Genomic DNA, 22,626 nt, shown 5'->3' with positions numbered 1-22,626 from the left:
CAGATACCAGTAAGAGGTGACTGCTTGTGACATACATTACCTCTGCTATTAATAGTAACACATACCATGCTTCAACAAAGTCAACAGGCACCAACAATTTAAGTCTCAGAACTCCACTGTGTGTGTTAAAAAGGTGTAGATTACTTTCTGCAGTTTGGTTTAATTTGTGTCATGTGTGCTCTTTACTATGGCACTTTGTATATGAGTGTCCATAACCTTTAATCTAATTGTCAGCACAACTTTTCTACAAACTGTAAAGTGCTTTATCCTTATTTTATGGCTTAGCAAATGAAGTACAGAGAAGATAACTGATTTGCAAAGAGTACTCCGAAGTTCTTTCAGAGCAAAGAAATAAAAGTAGGATCATATTGTTATCCAAAACACTGGATATTTTCTTCAAGATCTTTTTCTGTTGTTTATTATTAGAAAAAGGGAAAAGGAAACAACTATAATTCCACCTAAAAAAAATAAAAATTTTGTAATTCTAATTTTAAATGCAAGGGGTTTTTTTTAAATTATAAAAAAAAAAAACGAATTACAATCAGAAGGCAATTAATACGTGCACATCTACATTGATTTCCTTTGTGGTATTCAAATGTAGTGCTTTTTGTTATTCTTTCCAGCATTTTGAGTGATCATTGTTAGAGTGGGAGTTTTCTGCTAGAGCTGAATTATCTGCTTATGGGAGAGCATTCTGTTGCAAAAAGAAATTCCCAAACCAGAAGTCAAAATCTTCTACAAAATGGAATTGCATCTGCCAAAATGCTGCTATTAAGGTCATTGAGACACTACCCTTTCACGCAATTCAAATATGTCATCCCAATTTCTGTATCTTACTTTTGATTATAAAATCATAGAATCATAGAATCATTTAGGTGGAAAAGACCCTTGCCACTGAAAGGATAGAGGAGAACACAACTTGCGTTCCTGATCCCTTAAGCAGCTGTCCCAAGGCTCTAAAGTCTCTTTTAATTGATTTTGGGTTTCTTCTACCCACTTCATCACTACCCACCTGAAATATTAAAAGGGGGTAATAGTCAGAGTTTACTAGGGCAGGAAGTTTGTCCAACACATCCCTGACCCATGCCACAAGGAGGCAGCAGACTTCCCTGTGAAGTGGGTCGGGACGGCATATTGGCCCCTCTGCACCCCTCAGTAGAGAGTCACCCACAACAGTGACCCATCTGCTTTTCCTTTTGGAGCCAGTTGTGATGCTGGGTCCATGACAACTAACGTGCTTTCTCTCAAAAATATTTTTGTCATGAATGATGAAAATATTCCATTTTTTAAAAAGTCAGTATATTTTGGTAACACTGAGCTATTTATTATTGTAGGCAAAATGTTTTTCAATAGTAAGGTGTTTCTCAAAATATTAAGATTTCAAACAATCTTTCCACGTTTTCTTGTAAACACCTTTTTAAAAAAATCAAATAAAAACAATAAAATACTTTCTATTGGTTTTGTTTGTTACTTCTTCTCCAAATCAGCTAAACATATTCGGATGTACTTACACTTTACACTTTTATTCACAACTATTTTGAGAGCTTTTGATGAGCTGCTTCTACACTCAACTGCGAAGACATTTCAAGGAGTTTAGCTACAAAACTGAAAGTGAGTCATGTTGCTGTGACATGCTATATGCTTCCAGCTTTCAAATTGTAGTTTTTGTATGATACTCACTACATCAATTACCAGCTCTTTCAATAGTAGTATGACAATTTACATGGGCTTTTCTGCATCCTTTAGGAGACTAAGATTACTGCTTTTTTCCAAGGACGGTTGAATATTTGCAGTTTACTAAAGGGACCGATTTACTCTTATAGAAAATATTAAATAATTATAAGACAGTAATAGATGACAAACAACATTGTTTTTGAGCACCACTTGCAACTGTTTGAAATGTGTGGTCAATTCCTGCTGTTACCATTATGTACATCCAAGAAATCAAAATATTGACAGGAATGGTAGAAAGCAATATAATGGACCGTACCACAGACAGGTTACTATGTTCTTGCTACAGGTACAAATTAATTCCTCCTTTTGATAGCAAGTGTATAATAATTTGCTGGAATTTTTGTTCATGTGGAAATTTTATAATAGATTTAGCTCATTAGTTAATGATATTTGTAGCTGCGGAGGTTTCATTCAGGATCTGATTCCTCTTGTTCTACTGTTGGTTATCAGGAAGGTTAAGATGAATGAAAGACAGGAGTCTTAAGAAGATTGCAGTCGAAAAGGAAGAAAATACTTACAATTTTTGGAATAAATACTCAGCTCTAGGACTAAAATATGAATAAAAGAAAGGTTTGCTGAAGGAAGGAGGAATGAATATGGAACTACATAAAATGGGCATTTTAACAAAGAACTGTATTGAATTTGCAGATTTTCATACTGAAATCACAACTTTTCAAAGTAGAACTACATTTCAGATTACTTCATTGCATTTTTACTGTGGTTAATGCATCACCAAATGCCAGTTGCCAGGAATGACATTTCAGAGTTATTTAATTCTTTCAACTGATCTTTCCTGCCACAGGGAATCCCTCCTCCATCACAGACTGATGTTCATATCATGAACTTTTCATCATTGCGCCACCTGTGATACGTGACATGAGACCAATGCCAGTGTTAGGATGAGCAATTTTGCCTGCAGGTTCCCTTAGATGTTGCAATCAAACTGTGTAACATTCCAGTGGCATATGCACCCACTGACCATGCCGAGGCCTTCAGCTGCCTAAGTTCTGCCTTGTCCTTTAAATAACCTTGTCCATTTCTGTTGCTTTTGTGCAATTTCTTCCAATGGAGAATGTCTCATTCTTTTTAGATTCAACCCATTTCTAACAGTCACAGAAGCTCAATTATTTATTTGTCTTCAGTCCCATTCCAAAGTCACAGCTGTGACACCCCTACATGCCCCTGTTGAGACTAGGTGCTGAGGTACCGTACTGGACTACATCTATTCACCTGGTGTTGGTAAATTTCCATGACATCTGAAAGTCAAGCGTATGTGTGTGTACAAATTGTGGTCACCTTCATCTACATCTTTTTCAGATCAGCTGCTGTGACTTTCTGTGCATCAGGGGATGCCATGATCCTTTTTAAGATTAATTATGAAGAATTTTATAGATCTTTTTTCCTCTTAGACGTGATGTAAAACTTTTTTTGTAATGTATCCACCTGCATACTAGTTACAAGCTGTGCTTGAAATAAAGCTTGAAATAAAAATTTAAACCCAGTTCAAGTGTAGTACATCAATGCTAAGGAGTGGTTTATCTTTACTCACACTTCATTCACAAACTTGTCCTCTACTCATTTTTTTTATTTCTCTCTTCCTCTCATTTCTCCATATTTTCCCATGACTGTTCATTACTGATTAATTTTGAAATATTTTAGCAACTCAGTCATCCTACATAATTTAAATTTAAGCACCCTCACAACTTTTCTACATCCTCTTTTTCCTATAAGATAGAAAATCTGATCTGTTCAATCTCATGTTGGCCAGCAATAACTCTTTCTGTTTCTGTCATTTCTTAATTACTTTTGCCTTAAGTCTTTCACTTATGTGTGATAATATTAAGTAAGGCCTTTCCATCATTATTAATTGTAATTGTGACTGTGAATAATTATTCTACAAATTTGCAGGGTTTATTTCACATTTGCAGCGGAAAGGATATAATTTCTTTTAAAACTACTGTTAGACCTTAATTCACAATAAATAATGCAGATGAATAAGAGATGAGGAGCCTTCTCCTGACAATAGTCGTATATGTGGAAAGATCACAAATCAGTTTCTCTGAAACTGGCAGAATTATTCCAGATTCAGCCCACTTTAATGAGAGTAGAAATAGATACAACACATAAGACAGGAAATTTCCAATGCAGCGTACTCAATACAGCTCATTGCACCTAGCCAGTGACTGCATTTTTTGGCACCCCCGGTACATTTGCAGACCATCTGAGTCTGGTTATATTTTTGGCTTCATTTGTGTGTAGTAAGCAAGTACACTACCAAAAAGCAACCTTGATAATTAGTAAAGTCTGTAATAACATCTGGTTACCAGTTGGTAGGCACAACATCACACAGATGTAATTCTGCCTCATTCTGCTCATAGTATACATCATTAAGAGTGAATCCTACTTATGTCACTCAAGGATAAAACACACACTTAAATTTTTACCTGTTCTAAATGGATTCTAGTCATTTGTCTGATTGGCAAATTATATTTCTCCAATGAGAGATTACTATGCATACGTAATTTAAACTAAGGAAATTAGGACTAATTGCATCCCCATATACAGCATCTCAGCAGCCATTTGCAAATGCCTGAAGGTGTTGTTTAAAAAATAAGGGCTTCACAAAAAGAAAAGGTAATACAAGTGTCTTCTTCAAAGAAGTGATTTAATACGAGAATTTGAGTACAAGACAAAGGATGGAAAAAGTTGCAAAGAGACGGTTATCTAATGACCTACTAGACCTGTGCTATCCCATTGCCATCCATCCACAGGCCAAGATCTTCTAACTTCTGGCTTAAAGCCAAAGAAACTGCAAAAACAAATCAGGTGGGCAAAATATAGACTGTACAAGTTATTGGTTTTTTTTTAGAATACAACTAAGTATGAATAAAAGTGCTTATAGTGCTCTAAAATAAAAAGCCTCAAAAGGGCCTATCGCCCATGAAGCACTGAGAAGAAAGCTAAGGAACCTCTAAGAAAAACAAGTATTTAATTGTAATACAGAGTCTGAAGGTGAACAGAGGGCCTGATTACAAAGTGGAGTTTTGAAGAGTAACTTTTGAAGAGCACAGTGAACAGCCCTGGATGGAAGAGATAGAGAAGTCTATTTAAATTCCGACAAGTTGGTTCTTTCCTGTTTTGAGGAAAAAAGGAGAAAAGACTATGGAGTGTTTTGTCCTAGAGCAAGAAAATTCTGAAAGAGAAAAAGAGAAAGGTAAAGTCTTTTTTATGTGAGCAATGGGTTTATTTTCCTGAAAGAGTTAAACTTCTACAGCTGCCTAGTGAACCAGTTTCTCAGCAGAGATTAATAAAAATGAGCATCTCCCAATGCCAAATGAAGAACAGATCTCAACATAGCTACAATTAACTTCATAAAATATTTTAATTGCCCTATAGACTTGAGGGTTTTAGTCTATTTTTCCTGTTTTTCCTAGTTTTCTTCTGTACGTTTATAAATGAGAAATAGCCTTTGGGAGAAATCAGCATGAGGAATTGTTTACGTAGTGAACTGTTTTGGAAGAACATTATTGACACATAGGATAGATTGAGATATCTTGTGACAACACCTGTAGAAAAGCAGTCCATTTGCAATAGGACAAGGGGACTCTTGGCTTAAAATGGGTATAGTATTGAGGATAAAATAACCATTGTACTCTATGACCTCTGTTACAAGAATATTTGTATGCTTCGTTATTATTATTATTCACATTACCTCTATGAGGCAAGAAACTACTACAAACTACATCTTTCACAAAGGGAACAGAGACACAGCAGGATTGTAAGCAATTTGCCCATGGTCACACAGGATTTATGTGATGGAACGGGGAGCTGAACCCTTGTTTCCCAATCCAATCCACACTTTAAAAGCACAAGGCCGCCTTACCTCTCTAGGCCTCTAGCCAAAACTCAAGTCGAACTCCACTGGGGACTTTTTGTAAACTGTTCAGATGAATATTTCCTTCCAGGTATTCTTTCTTTATAGGCAGTGGAAGGTGGGGAAAAGGTAACAAATAAAATAAAAATAAGACTATAATGTATTTTAAAAATATAAGTTAAAGGAGGTATATCAACAGGAGCTGTGGGTTCCAAGCTTCCTTAGACTATTAATCATAATTTAGGGACCCCCTTCTCTAAAGGTCTTCAGATCAGTTTTCTATGATATTTCAGATTATATACTTCAAGAACTAAAAGCTACTGGAGAACAGTACGAAAAACAGAACACTTAGGACTCAGTTTTGGCATACTGCCTGTATGTTAAAAACTGTTACTTTACAAACATTATGGCTCTTTGCAAAAAAATAACAAAAAACTAATTCTGCAGCTGACATATTTCCCCCAAAATGGCATTTTTAGGCACTATTTGTTAAACAGTAAGAATGTTCCCTCCGGTTGGGAACACTGGCATGTGGCTGGCAGTGGGTGACAGGCAGGAGGGTGGAAAACTTAATTTTTGCCTATCAGCTATGCAGCTTCTGCTTGGGATCAGAACTTTTTTCTCTTTATCAGGTGTAGTATCTTTCTAACATTATTTATCGCCCTAGCTCTAACCACATTCCCAGAAGACAGTAGTTCCAGGAATAATGTTACTGCTGGAAGTATTCAGTTCAAATGTACTACTCCTGGCAAGGCTGTGACAGCACGGTATGTGTATGCTTGTGTGTATATATGTCACTGCCTCTGCTTATACAAGAGGATGTGATTTTAAGTGTACTTATCTAGTAGGAAGGCTGGTAGCATTTATTCCAATAGCATATACAACTAAAATAAAATCAAGGAATAAAAAATGTGAAATAATTCTATAAATCCAAGTCATATTTTCTATGTGACAAATAACCATTATCAATCTCATGCTAAGTGAGTGTTTATAATTTTAGAAGTCAAAACAATTGAGAAATTGAATCCTTTATCATAAAAGTCTGCATGACAATTCATCCCTCTCAAGTGTCACAGAGCCCTAAATTCCCAAAGACAATTCATTCTGGAATAATAAAATGAAAAAAGTTCTAAAAATATATAAATGTCATATTCTCTTCTCAAGTGATTCCACACTCTGAAGCTGCATCTTATATGTCTTTTTTTAGTTCCACCAACTACTCATGCTATTTTTTTTCCATCTATACTGTACATTGAAAAACAATACTGAGAATTAGACTATACAGTCCTATCTATTCCAAAAGAAAAATCAATTGAATGATGATGCCATGCCCTTGCTTTTTTCTGAAAAATAAATATTCATTGGAAAAGTGATTCTTAGCCTGCATATCATATTGCTCAGATCTCTTGGGGGTTTTTTAAGATTAATTCCTTGAAAATGAATCTGTCACATTGTTTAAAAAAAATAGTGTTGAAAATTCATTCCTGTCTTAAACTACTCCTTTGTGGACGGTTTATGGTTTTATTTATTTAAGGTTTCTTAAAAAAATTTCATAAAACTGAGATTCACCATTTTTAATAAGCTCTTCTGTGGACTTTAAATTTATGAGACAGACACAGTACACCAGAGATAATCCAGTAGATGCTGGTTTTGTCAGAGGCACGGTTTACTTCCATTGTTCTTTAGAAGTGTCTCCAGTGTGCCATGCACAAACATGGTTTTCCTTTGAAAATTTGTTTTCCATCATCATACATTCCTATTTTAGCAAAGAAAACAAAGAAAAAAAAGTCTCTGTATGTTGACATATGTAACACAGTGAAGTCTGAGTGGCACATATTCCCTCTTAAAATGGACAAAAATACCTTTTAGTCAAAAATGTGGTTCTGCTCTTTTCTTTCTTTCCTTCTTACAGATTTCAATCATATGGAGTCACAACTAATGTTCAGCAACCTGCTTTTATGTTCCTTCTTTCAGGAAGAAGATTAGGATTTTTTGGCACAGAATGACAAAACAAGTGACACTGCTCAATTTAGCAAAGTGGTGACAGCAGTAGTAAGCCAGTACTTCATGAGCCATTGGCAACATCAGGATCATCAGCATAAGCAAGCTGTTCTGCCAGGCATTTAGTGGTGAGCCATGTAGTAAAGTGCTTCTCCACCCAGCTTTAACACGGTAGTGGAGATTACTGTATGCTGTTGAGTAAGTATCACACTGTATTAGGATTTCAGAACGTAAACTCAGACAAAGAACTCGTCAAAGCCCAAGCAGGTGATAACCTTCAGGAAAGCCTTCCTTTTAACCTATAGATAGATTAAAAACATCATAAAAGGGAATAATATTGTCTTGTCATATCTAAGTTAATGAGCAAGCAAATTTGTTGAAAATACTAGATCTGTTACACCATACTACTTGGAAATGAAGCCTGTATACTTACACTGCCAATTCTCCCCTCTCTCCTCACTTCTTCTGAAGTAAATTTTGCATTGACCAAATTTTCTAAAAGAACGGGATCTGTACAGAGGAAAGTGATTCAAGATAGTAACCTCAGTAAGCGAAAAGCAAATTGAAATCTGCAAAAGCCAATCAGCACATACAAAGGACTAGCTAATTGCAGGTCTATTTTGGTTGCTCGGTAAGTGTGTGCACTCCTGTGTAAACTAGCTGTGAGGTGAACTATTTCTTATGTGGACATGGGTCTTTAGTAACTGTAGGCTAGGGAAGAAAAAATGTATATAAAAAACTGGGCTGGAAGTTCTTTTGTGAAGAAACAAAGGGTTTTAAAACAACAACATTTTCCGTAACACTAATTATAGCATTATATATCCAGATTAGATTTTGCCTTACAATATATACAAGTATGAAAAAAAAAATACCAGACTACTTCGCACTACAATCTCTGGCATGTCCAATGGACAGAGGATTTTCTGTAAGAATGTCTCTCTCCGGTCTCCTGCTTATATCTATGTATGCAGGCTTGCTCTTTGATTTAAATCCCATCAGTCAGAATATGGAATTGAACCCCTCATCTTAGGTAGCTACCAATGTAAGAGAGTATGCCAGCCCTCACTCACTAGAAAACTGTCATTTCTACAGCCTTATTAAAATTAAGCTTAATTAAGATTGAATTTAGCACCTGATGAGGAAATCTTCCTTCAGTCTTAAAGATAAAATAAACATGTACTTGAATTTTAAAAGTGACTCATTTTTTTTGTAATTATCATGCAACCAGGAGGGATGATTTTTGCTTTTTTTATTATCTTTTTTACAACACAAGTAATTTAAAATACTGACATTGTTTGCTCTCAAATCCTGAACATGAGGATGGGTAAGGAATATTATATACTTGTTAAACAAGCCAGATTTTTCCACTTTCAGTTATGGGAAATTATGTTTGGAATTAGCCTCCTGTATTCCAAGGAGGTGCCCTTTTAACTGAGAGACTCACAAGAGGAAAGAGGCCAAGCTAAATAAAAATAACTTCAATCTCTGCCCCACTATCTCAAATTTTGGAGATGTATTTTAGCACACAGCTGCCAAATAACACAGTGTCTTTTAGTGTCACTGAACCTACTCAAAACAGTGTTTCCCACATTTCAGACTGAAGATTTTCATCCCTTAAAAATATGTGGACAGATATTCAGAATCAAAGCATACTTGCAACTTTGCCCTAAACACCTCCTACTGCATCGACAAACCAGTAATAAAACCATTCTGTTGGCCCTCAGTTCACTCGTCTTGTATCAGAGGAAATCTCCAAGACTCAAAGTGCCCACCAAGAAACTTCACCCATTGCAACGGGAAGGATAACCTGACTGGGATGGTGGGGAGAATAATCAGTCCATGGGGAGTCTCCTGCTGTCCGTACAATCTGCCTGGTTCTCAGGAATGGAAAGTACTGGAATATTGGGTGGGCAAATGGTGAATGAAAGACGCTGCCCTTTCATAAAGTTCTGCTGTAAGCAAAGTCTGCATAGACCAGATCATTTGATTCTTACTTTAGTTCAAAAACAAAGATATCAGAGAAGATCTAATATTTTTTTCTTTTTGTGTATATATGCATGTCTATGACTGAAAATTTATGAGAACTATTATAACAGAGGTTGTATCAGTGAAGCTATGATCAATCATTGGAGATGAAAACAATCATTACCTTCCATAGCTTTTTAAGTCATATCTGACATCTGAGTTCTAATTTTGTTCTAATAGTAGAGTAGATATACAGGGTCAGAGTAGAAGCAGGGTCACTACAGCAGACCAGGATTCACTTCAGAAGAAGGGAAGATTACTGGAAGTTCTTCACTACAAATGAATTACTACAGAAAAGTTCATGATTTGCATCTTTGATTCACTTTTAAACAATTTCTAGATAAGTAAAGAAAATGGCCTAATTATGATCATATAGCCAAAGTTTCTTCTGTATCAGTTAAACTGAGGAAGAATCCCTGATCGTGGTGGTGTTCCTTCTGAGATCCTTATGAAGAGAGAACCATCACCTGAAAAAGCAGGGTATTTAAAGATTATTTCATCCCATAATTGAGGAAGGAAACTGACACCAGAAGAGCTAGGAAGAACTCATACCTAGAATTCCAAATGCAATTTCTATGTTTTAAGTTACACAGAAAGTTAATTTTAGGAAAGGCCAAGTGAAATGCATGCTGATTTGCTGTTATTTGGAAATTTCCAATTGTCCTGGTTTGGGGTGAAGCAGAGCCAACTTCTTGTTCAGGGAGAGAGGCTGTTGCTGTTACTTTTTGCTGTGTCAACCGGGTCAGCTGACCTGGGTGTTTACCTTGTGGAGGGGCCACACCTGTGGGGAGGAGTGGACAGGTCAGGTGACCCAAACTGCCATGCTCAGTATAGAAGCTGAGGGATCAAAGGGTCAGCTCTTCTCCAGTGGTTCTTCTTCAATGGCTTGGCTTCTTCAATGGCTCTCTATCTTCAGTGACTGCCATCTGAGGAGGATCCTGTCATTTCGTCTACCTTTGATCCCCATCAGTGTGTTCTGGAATCCAGTTCCCATCCATAACTAGTCCAGGCTGGAACTTTCCCTGTGCCTGCCAGTGACATCTTCCTGGGAGCTTGATATGGTTTTATATATATATTGTATCTATTTCACTATTTTTTTTAATTTTATTATTAATATTTCATTAAAGTAGTTTAGTTTTTTCTAAACTCATACTCCTCTTTGTCTTTCTTCTTGGAGCAAGAGGTGGAGGAGAGCATCTCTTGTCTTGTCATTGGCCAACCTGGCCCAAACCACAGCACCAATATACACAGCTAATGTATTTCTAATAGTATTTTCTTAGACATCTATACATTCACAAAGTATTTTAGTTTATTAATTTCAGTTTCCTCCTAAGAAACTCTGTTCCACTACTGCAACACGCATACCTGTATAAAGAACAGCAGGCTCATAAATAACCATTTTTGTCAATGGCAATTCTGCTGCTAAATTTATTTCCTTGAAAGTTACTTCCTTCATTCCCTTACAAGCCAAGAAATATATACCACATTATCCTTGAAATAAAAGGAACTGATTGAACATAAAGGTGATTCTGAAAAAAATTGACCTCCAGCAGAGCTAACGTAGGTGATAGGACAGAATGAGCAAGTGCTTTTTCTTTATGTAAGAAAGAATTCATAAATGGGCTACTTGAGAAAGTGAGTAATATTCTTGGGCTGGTATGAGTCCTGTTAACAATCACTACGAAACAGTAGACTAGACATAGATGCCCCCACACTTCAATGGGAAATGATTGGTGATTCATCTTAGTAAGAGCAGGAGCAAAATTAGAACAGAGTGGGAAAAATCACATAGAATAGTCACTGTCTGGTTCATCCTAATATGCAGCAATATTAAAATATGCTATAGCTGAAGCTCATTTGTTCACATCATCTTACACATGTCATCATCATTCTCGATCTTAATAACCACCAGCTCATGCTATTAAATCATAGTGGTAAAATAATACTTGAAGAAATCCTCCCGAGTAGTTTCTCTTTTTGAAGCAACCAGTGAATCTCAGACAGATAAATGTGCACAAGTGTGGTAGATGCTTGGTGCCTGTTTTTACTCATTCTAATCCTTTCCCTGCTCACTGTCCACCCCAAAATATCCTACAATCCTTCTTCTAGTGTTAGTTATATTTATAGTTTTCTTCTGTAAAATGTATTTTTTCGAAGGAGATCTTTTACAAGAGAGCTTCTATTGCTTGTACTTGCATAATATCGTTTGCCCAGTCATTTGTAGGAATTGATTTAAGATTTTATGTATTTAGATATTATCTGCACAAAAGCAGTCTCTCTAACTTATAATTGCAGTTTTCTCTTGGATATCCAAGTGAACATTTGAGAAATCTCCCTAAACTGAAAAATTTGAAAATCCTTTTGTGATTGGATCATAAAAATATGGGATTCTAAATAAGATCAGGGTTTGAGGTGTATGTTGTTGTGGAAAATTAGATATTCCAAGAAGACATCACAATGGATTTCATTTTCCAAGATAACACAAAATGAAAAAGAGGGGGAGGGGGACTAAGAAAGAAAGGAATTGTGAAGGAGAAGAGAAAAAGAGAAAGAGTGAGAATGAGAGATCAAGAAGGAAAGAAAGAGGAGAATGAGGCAGGGGGAGGGAGGCAGGGACAGAGGGAAGGAAGGAAAGAAGGGGAAGGGCCCTGATGCAACCCATGATAGACACCAAGAGCGGGAAGCGTGCAACTATCTCCCAATGAGTCGGGTGCCTTGTGATACATCTCCCTCCCTGGTGGAGCCCCCGGTGTCCGATTAGTCCTCAGTCAAAGCAAGGCTTTGGAGTTAATATTTCAGCAAGATAAATACAGGAAGTTCATCTCTGTTTTGGCACTGTAGCACATTGTTTTATTCTCTAGCAGGGACAGCAGAGCATTAATTTACAGTCTGAAGGGCAGAGTCATAAGAAGAAGAGCCAGAAACATTCTAGGATTTTTTCCTCCCATCTTTCCCTCTTTAGAGAAGCATTGCTTCTTCAGGTCATACAGAAAAATATGACATTCACTCTACCTATTGGATCCCGTCATGTTTGATAATAAGAAAGTAGTTTCTATGGAATAAAGTAAAACCTGCTTTATCTAACCCCTGTAATTAAAATCATGATATGGAACTTCCATGGCTTTGGTAATTTTAAATAACCCATGGAAGTATCATAACATAAAAGTAGGAGTAATGAAATCATGTTTCCAAAGGGAACTACTTTACAAGATGTTGTTTGCATATACATCACGACACTCAGAAGTAAAGCTGATGAGCAAATTAAATACCTTTGGAGTTTTCAAACACTAGACTTAGTTATAATGTCTAACAGCAAAACACTTTGTTTTGGTTTAGACTTCTGTAGATCAGAATATTTTGGTACTACATAAGCACTTCTGTAAATAAGTATAAATAAAGCATATAAATAAAAGACCATCTGTCAAAAAGAATCTTAATGTAATGTTAATGTTATTGATGAGATAATGAGAAAGTTGAAACAGTTTTAGACTTGTTATCTCATGGATTTATTTTTTTTAAAGTACACTGTGTGGTTTGAAAAAGATTGAAAAATATTTAAAAATGCAATTTAAAAATACTTTCACATAATCACAGAATGGTCGGTTGGAAGGGACCTTTGCAGAACATCCAATCCAACCCCCCTGCCAAAGCAGGGTCACCTAGAGGAGGTTGGACAGAAATGCATCCAGGTGGGTTTTGAATGTCTCCGGAGAAGGAGACTCCACCACCTCTCTGGGCAGCCTGTTCCAGTGCTCTGCCACCCTCAGAGTAAAGAAGTCTTTCCTCATGTTGAGATGGAATTCCCTGTGTTCCATTTTGTGCCCATTGCTCCTCGTCCTGTTGCTGGGCACCACTGAAAAGAGTCTGGCCCCATCCTCTTGACAACCACCCTTTAGATATTTACAAAAATATTATTTACAATTTCATCTTTGGGGTTTGATTGTAGCAAAATAATTAAGTTAAATATTCTCACCCTTTGATCAAATGTGCTGGAAACACATTCGGTGTGCTAATGCAATACTTCTTTGAAAAGTTTGCTCTATTTCTATTCCCTCTTATACCACAGCATAATATTTAGAACCTATGGAAACTGAAAAGAAGATTAGATACTATAGTCTGTTACCCATTGGTATGAATCTATCAACACACCTCGTTGTGTATATTAATTTACTTTGTTTGGGCTAGACATGGGGCTCTGAACTACTGTGAGGAACTCAGGAAAAGAGAAAGTTTGACTAATAGAAACGTTTTATAATTGAAGTAAAACTGAGGAAACAAAACTGTGTAGAGAAACCTTTTGGTTAAATGCCTTTTTAGTATTTAGCTAGGCACAGAGCCAAATTTTTTCTCTGCAAAATTTTGTATCCCGAGTTATTCAGATACAGTTGAGTGTTTTACAGTGACGGGTGTTATTAGGACATTTTTATAGTGCTTGCAAGGAGACGCAAATGCCAGCAGAAGCAGGTAGAATGCCTACTTAAAACTAGGTTCCTTCAGGCCTGGCATGTTGATACGTTTTGAATTCAAGAGGACTGGCTGATGGGGAGGAGGGGTCTGGTAGTTCATGCAGCTCCTGCTCAGGTTTTGACCAAACACAGAGCTCATGCCAGGGCATGATGTGTGCGGGGAGCAGTGCCATTAGGTCACAGCAAGAGCAATCCCTAGGCAGGACACAGCGGACAGGAGTAGATATGGGCCCTCCTGCAGGTCACCTGCAGCCTGCTGTCTCCTAAGCTGTCAGCTCCTGCATCTTTGCATACTTACTGACAGTTTCTTCAGAGTTCACTAACTTATGGAAATGATTTAGACCAGACTTCCAAACTGGAATATATAAATACATCAGCCTATCCAAAAAAAGCTTTTGAAGTGGATCCAATAGCAGCCCAACCAATGAGTCTTTCATGCCTCCCAGACACCTGCACCATGATGGAAAAGGAAGAATGAGCACTCCCTCCACCTGCTAAGTAACTGTTTTTCTCATAGGTGCTCAGGTTACTGAATTCATGAATTAATGAAGTAACAAATTAGAGAATTCATGTTAGGCTAGTCTACACAAAGACTACGCCCCTGTTTGATTTGTCTTTTTTCAACATGATGAACTCATAAATTAAAGCTCAATTTACAAAACAGATTGTTATGTAAATTTGAAAGACCCAAGCTGACCATGACAAGAAGATACCTAGAAAAAAGTGAATTAGACAAAAGCCTCTGTAACACTCTGAAACACTTGTGAGAGGATCTCCATGCACTTGTGTGCTGCTGACATCAGGACTAAATGAGCACCTCACTAGCCTCACTAGGTCTGGTATCCTTTCACATTACCAACAGATTATGTAAGCTATAGACAGTAATTCATTTTCTCACTTGTGCATGTTACTTTTAAATGTATGCAAAGACACCATCTCTGTTTCAGGAAGTCCCTCATGGGACTGGGCATATGCTGAAGAAATATTACTTGTTTTCACCATCTTCCCCAGGCCTTGGCCCCTACAGAGTACAAAATACTTGACTAATGGGCCTTTTGTCTGACCTTGTAAGACCAACCATGTTTATATTCTTCTATAAATAGTTGAATGACTTAGTTGTCCTGCATAAAAATTTGAAATGGAAGCTTAAATGTTTCCTTTGCATTTGATTAGATGATTTTAAGGCATGACTGGATATAGATACTTGCTTTAGCTGGTAAACAGGGCTTTTTTTTTCCTACGGTTCATTTCATTTTGTAGCAGCCTTATTTGCCTCTTAACAGTGAAAATATGGAACACAGTATGTCATCATAAATGCAAACCTTATGGTTTTATGCATTTCACTAGGAAATTGCATCACACCTTAGATACAAGACACTGATAAGATCACTTACAGCCCATTCTTTATGACCCAGTCCTTTAATGGGATAAAACCATTTGAAATGCAATAGAGCCTAGTGTTGTTGATTCATTGTTACTGGGAAGGCTTACGCTAAAGCAAAGGATTAGAAGTCAGATGTTTAAATGAGGAAAGAAAATATATCTTTACAAATTTTTATTGAGTGCTTTCTAAATTCTGAGACAGAATATCCACTGGGGTTATTTCTTTCATACAAATATATGTGCAAGATATACCAGAGAAAAAAATAGAAAAAGATAATCAATATTTTTTTGAGTACTAGTGCATTGTTGTGTCACATCACAGGAGAGACAGTACTGTTCAAAGATCAGTTGTGGGAAAATGGATATTATTTCTTCTTTGTCCCCATTGTAACTTTTGCTCTATGCTTATTACTGTGAATTAGAATTTTTGAGTGAAATCCAATCAGTACAGAAGGCTTTCAAATGGCATTCAAGCTTTTAATGAACTGATCAGAATGAGTTTAACAAATCCTTCATGTGCATAGAGCCTCTGATTACAATGAAACCATTCCAGCACATCCCTGGGGTATGACAGAGTCTTTGAGCAACAAAAATTAAACTGCTTGAATACACGCAGATACAATGGGCTGCTTCAACCACAACTACATTTTGTCAGTTTCTCTGAGTCAGCCAGATTAGCTAGCTGATATTTATCTAAAATGATTGTAATTTACCAACCTTACATTTCAAATAGGCATCAAACTTGTAGGGAGCTGCATAGAGTTTTTCATACCTTGGTGCTCCTTATTTCAGACCAGACACAGAACAAATCCTCTATGCTTCCTATAAGTGCACATAAGAAGTGTTTCTCTGTATTTTGCCAAAAAGTTCACAGCTGATAAATTTCACTGAAGTAAAATACCTCTACAAGAGAAACAAGCACTGACTTCTGTGTATTGAGAACAAAAAAAAAAAAAAAGACAAGCACTGACTTCTGTGTATTGAGAACAAAAAAAAAAAAAAGAAATGGAAATTTTTGGTTTTGCTATAATGGTGAAGTTATAAAATAAATCACATTTTATTGGTTCTTTCTGTGTGCCCTTCAAAATTATGTGTGTTTGTGAATAAGAGAAGGAGAAGCAAGTATCAATTTTTGTGAAGATCCAGAAAATTTTTCATTTACAGTGATTTTTTTAAGAGGTTCATTTTGCTTGAGAGCAAGGCTAGCTCCTGGATGTATCAAGCAGAGAAGAAAGTAGGATCTGCCCTTTCTCATGCACGTTTCATTAGGATTATTCACTTTGTCACAGAATCATAGAATCATAGAATCATTTAGGTTGGAAAAGACCTTTAAGATCATCGAAACCTAACACTGCCAAGTCCACCACTAAACCATGTCCCCAAGTGCCACATCTACATGTCTTTTAAATACCATCACCTATAATAATAAAGAGTGCCCAGTTTGGTGCTACCTTTCAGGACAAACAGGAAATTTAGCCATTGAAAATTATAGTTCACACTTTTGTGTGAGAACATTAATTTTTGTTCTGAAAACTTTACAGACATTCATTTTTATGTCCAGATTTAATCTGTTAAATCCTACAAGATCTGTACTGCTTCTGAAAAATGCTCCTGACTTTAGTACGTGAGACTTTCGGGGACGTAGACATGCCATGAATTACAGCACCAAGGTAGATCACCATGGTTGAGTCCTAGGTATAGCTACAGGTTAAACTGTATGCGCCAAGAGGACACAGAGGCAAATTCTGAACACAGGCATCAGAACCAGGACAGGTCACTAAATTATCAAAGCACCTCACTTTATTCCAGACAAACCAAACAACAACAGCAAAAAGAAGATTCTTTCCAACAGTTAAACACCTAGAAAATATTTCAAAGTTTCTTTGGATGCATGATGGGTAACTTCAGCTTTTTAAGAAATGCAGTTTAGACAGCACCTAGAAAATTAGGTGGTGATCCAGCAGCTGAACAAGCTGAACTGGCTGAAAATGTCACAGAATCACAGAATGGTTAAAGGTCATATAGTTCCACTCTCCCTGCTGTGGGCAGGGACACATTCCACTCGATCAGGCTGCTCAAAGCCTCATCCAGCCTGGCCTTGAACACTTCCAGGGATGGGGCACACACAACTTCCCTGAGCAACCTGTTCCAGTGTCTCACCACCCTGACAGTAAAGAATTTCTTCCTGATATCCAATCTAAATCTACCCGCTTTCAGTTTGAAACCATTGCCCTGTGTCCCATCATTACAATCTCTGATAAAGAGTCCCTCCCCCTCTTTTCTGTAGGCCCCCTTTAGGTACTGGAAGGCTGCTATAAGGTCTCCCCAGAGCCTTCTCTTCTCCAGGCTGAAAAACCCCAACTCTCTCAGCCTGTCCTCATAGCAGAGGTGCTCCAGCCCTCTGATCATCTTTATGGCCCTCCTCTGGACCCATTCCAACAGGTCCACATCCTTGTGCTGAGGACTCCAGAGCTAGATGCCGTACTCCAGTTAGGGTCTCACCAGAGCAGAGTAGAGGGGCAGAATCACCTCCCTTGACCTGCTGGCCACGCTTCTTTTAATGCAGCCCAGGATGCAGTTGACCTTCTGGGTTGCAAGTGCACATTGCTGGCTCATGTTGAGCTTCTCTTCCAGCAGCACCCCCAAGTCCTTCTCCTTAGGGCTGCTCTCAAGTCATCCTCTGCCCAACCAGTATTTGTGCCTGGGATTGCCCCGACCCAGGTGCAGGACCTTGCACTTGGCCTGGTTGAACTTCATGATGTTCGCACAGGCCCACCTCTCAAGCCTGTCCAGGTCCCTCTGGATGGCATCCCTTCCCTCCAGTGTGTCGACCGCACCACACAGCTTGGTGTCATCAGAAACTTGCTGAGGGTGCACTCAATCCCAGTGTCCGTGTCTCTGACAAAGATGTTAAACAGCACCGGTCCCAGTACTGACCCCTGAGGAACCCCACTTGCCACTCGTTTCCATGTGGACATTGAGCCATTGACTGCAACCCTTTGAGTGTGGCCATCTAGCCAGTTCCTTATCCATCCATCAGTGGTCTATCCATCACATCCATGCTTTTCCAATTTAGAGACCAGGATGTTGTGTGGAACAGTGTCAAACGCTCTGCGTAAGTCCAGGTAGATGATGTTGGTTGCTCTCCCCTTAACTACTGCCCAATACTTCTTATATTGTTCAGGATTTCTGTTTCCATAAAGATATGAAGGTTATGTGGAAAAAAAAAAAAAAAAAAAAAAACAAAACCAAACAGTCATATGTTTGTGGTTTGTTTTTTTTTTTTAACTCAGTACAGGATTTGATTTTGACCTGGCTGAAAAGTTTTAATTCACATTTCAAATTAACTTTAAAGATATTGAGGGGGGGACATGGCGGGGCGGGGAGGGGGGTGGTGGGGAGGAGGGTAGAGGGGTTGTGCGAATTTAACCAAAAACTGACTTACCTTCAAGATTTTTGTAGATTTTCCAGTGTGTCCTGGTTTGAGGTAAAACAGAACTAATTTTCCATTTTGTAATTTTACTTTTTAGCTGCGCCTCTTCTAACTGACTAAAGTCTGAAATTAACAGCATATTGTTCAGAAACTGTTCACTCTCAAGAGTGGTAAGACCTGATTATACCAAGGAATGGTACGCAGAGAGGCTCTTGCTTTTACTTATTGCTATAACAACCAAGGTCAGCTAATGTCGCTGTTTGCCTCGTTAGAGGGTCAGAAGCAGAAAAGCACAGAGGGCTCACACCTGCAGGGAGGAGCAGACAGGACAGTTCTGGTGACTCAAAGCTGACCAACAGGGGTATTCCATCCCATCTGCATCATTGCATCATGCTCAGTATAAAAGCTAAGGGATCAAAGGGTCAACTCACTTTTCTTCAATGGCCGACATCCGAGGAGGACCCTGTCTGTTCGTCCGCTTTTGATCCTGATACGAACATTCCTGACTCCAGATCTGGAATCCTGTTCCTGTCCGCCGCTGACTCCAGTCTGGGACTTTCCCTGTGCCTGCTGGTAATGCAATCGTCATCCTGGGAGCTGGATATGGCTTTGTATATATTGTATGCTTTTTAAAAATTTATTTATTTATTTATTTTATTATTATTTATTATTTAATTATTTAGTAATATTTTATTAAAGGAGTTTAGTTCTTTTTCTAACCTCATAAATCTTATCTCTTCCTCTCCACTCTTTGGAAAGAGAGGTAGGGGAGGGTCATCTGTCATTCAGATTGCCTAATCCAGCCAAAACCACAACAGAGTCCAATGGAAATGGTTAGTCCTTGAAACTAACTCCAAATAGCTGAAGTGATACACACCAGAGGTGAGTGGATTATTGCTTAATATAACAAGAAGTGTCTTTGGGTAATATGAAGGTATTCAAATACTAGTTTCTAACTTCTGAAGGATCAGACTATCCAGACACTTATAATTTTTAAATAGATTTGATCTAAACAGAAAATCAGGCACCAGCATGTAGTTACTTGGATTATAAAAATCAAGTGTAGCCTTTAGAGCTACATTGCACAGCTGGTGCTAACCCTGTGTTTCGGGAATATTTGTTTTATAAGCACAACTTAGTCTGAATTCAAATCAAATTCCTCTGAACTTCTTTCTTGGAAATTAGGAAGCATTCCACTATGTGTACAAACAAACAATAAGCAGTCCTAAATTTTCTAATGTATTTTTAATTTAAAGGAGTCAAATAACCTCCAAGTTATTTCCTTCCAAAGTCTATGTCACTTCTGGTTTCCTATATACTGAATATAATGGTAGATTAAATTAAGGTCCAGATTTTAAGGCATGTGGGTTCAATTTAATTATAGTGACTTACTATATTGTATATAAACAGAGAAAGAATACATGGAAACTACCACAGCTTGTGCTTGTACTTCTCTCAGGCAGTGCTAAGGCTAAATATAAGAAATGGTCAAACTTCAGGTGCATGTTTGGTTAACTTTCTGTCATTCATAACCTGTTGTTTATAATATTGGTCTCTTACTGTTCTGTCACTTAACATTATTTATGTCAAATCACCAGAATGTCTGGCATGTCATTTTGTATTCTGACATGAGGATATAATGAAATAATGAAAAGTTAAAGAGCAATCTATTTGTCTTGGCAACCTAGCGCCACTTCAAACATAGATAGCATCTAAGCATCATCCAAGAATAACGTTGTTGGAAAATGGTACAATTCTCTAGCCCTTTATTTTCTTCTGCAACAGTCCAGAAATGGGCTAAGACTCAATCTGAATGGACTGAGAATCACATTGAATTGTTGACGCTTCTTTGCCCTCCCTCCTGCTGAAATCCTCCACCTGAAACCCAGGCATGCTGTCACAAGTCATACTGGACAAGTTGAATGTCCATTAAGTGTTGAAATGTCAATGTGATTCCATTATGCAATCTATACGTAGCTCTAAATTGACAGCAGAAATGTCAAACATAATTAAGCGTAGCAAATAATTTTCCACAATCAGAAACTTTTAGCACAAATAATTCAGTGTATTCAAAACAGAACATTTGAAGTTTCTTCAAGCTGTGGATGGCATACACAGATGGCTTTATTTTAAAATATACAACTCTATGGTAACTTCTTAAGAGGAAAACTGGATCGATGAAAAGATTTTATGAAAGATACCTTTTTTGATTGGCACATTATAGCAACCTTCAGAGCAACGCTTCTAGGTAGACTATTGTGAAGTCAAAAACTGCTTTTACTGAAATTGAGTGCATTACTGTGTTTCATTCAAATGAAAGAAAAGTGCAGCTTCTTATTATGCAAATATACAAATTCTATCTACGGTCATGCTAAAATGTATGTAATAATTGTGGTAGTGACTATTGCATAAAGGTAACTGAACTTTTGAATAACTTCAGTCCTTTAGTTTCAGCCTGATTCAAAATCTACTATTTTCAATGGAAGTATGTATATATTCAACAGATCTTTTGCAGAACTTCGTGGTCTTGAGTTCAGCCCACTGAAAAAAGAATTATACTTTTCATTTAATACTTATTTTAATTTAATCCTGATTTATATTCATTATCATGTTCTTATCTTTACATGGCAGGACACTGAAGATACAGAAGAAAAGGCAAAGTTCTCTTCTGTCTCCTACATTATTAGCAACTGCTGAATTTATATATTCCTACATTATTTAAGCTAATATGTACTTCAAGAGCAAAAAAAACACCCAAGTTAGTTAATAATATATAATTGACCTGAAAGAACTGATTAGTTCTTTTATATATTATGTAAGATAGATAGAAATTTGCCTTGATTTACTCACTTGGAGGATGCTTTATTCTGTGACAGCCAGAAAAAGCACAAATCTGTTATGATTTATCTCACCTGCTTCTAGATCTCCCATAACTTCTTTGATTTTTCTCCCACATGCTTGTTCCTTCCTGCCTGAAAAGGCTGTTACTAAAATATCATAATGATTATAGGATACCTTCATAGAGCCTACCATCTGTAGCACATGTGGGTAATGCACATGCGTATCATATATCTTGATTACAAATTGAAATATTAGCATCTGTAAACACTAGTCCTCATCATTTTGCAGTCTAACATCTTTATAAAATTCCCTGTGTACGTTGATTCCAGCAATGCTTGTAAAAGCACTTAGCTAACAAGAGTACTTCACATACACTGTTTAAGTAATTTCAAGAGGCTCAACATAAACAAAAGCATATTGTGCAATATAGTATCTATGACAAACTCATTTCGCTTCTTTGGACAGCTTATTAGATAAACTTTTATCAAAGTTCTCAGAGCTTACTCTGCTCCAGTTGGATCTCCAGTTTCCTTCTGTGATGTGTTTGCATTTTTCAAGCAGGGACAACACCCTTAACACACTGTCCTTTGCACAGTAGTCCTACCAGACAGGCAGAGTTGCCAAGCAACAAAACTCCTTCTTCTGTTGGGTAACTAGCAAAACATTCACAATCAGAAAACAGGCCCTGTGTTGAGAAGATAGCAGAGACTGTCCGTATTAATCTTAGGTTTCCTTTGCTTCCTTTCCAGTGATTAAAGGAGGGGAGGGCTGGGGGGGGAAAGGAGGGGGGAGGAAGAGTAAAGACAAGTCAGGCGGGAAGCAAAATACTCTTTATAGAACTAAGAGGTTTCTAAATATGGGAAGTACCA

Source organism: Rissa tridactyla, chromosome Z, assembly GCF_028500815.1.
Source record: "Rissa tridactyla isolate bRisTri1 chromosome Z, bRisTri1.patW.cur.20221130, whole genome shotgun sequence".
Classification (NCBI taxonomy): domain Eukaryota; kingdom Metazoa; phylum Chordata; class Aves; order Charadriiformes; family Laridae; genus Rissa; species Rissa tridactyla.
The sequence above is the reverse complement of the archived record's forward strand: the minus strand, read 5'-3'. Positions refer to the sequence as shown.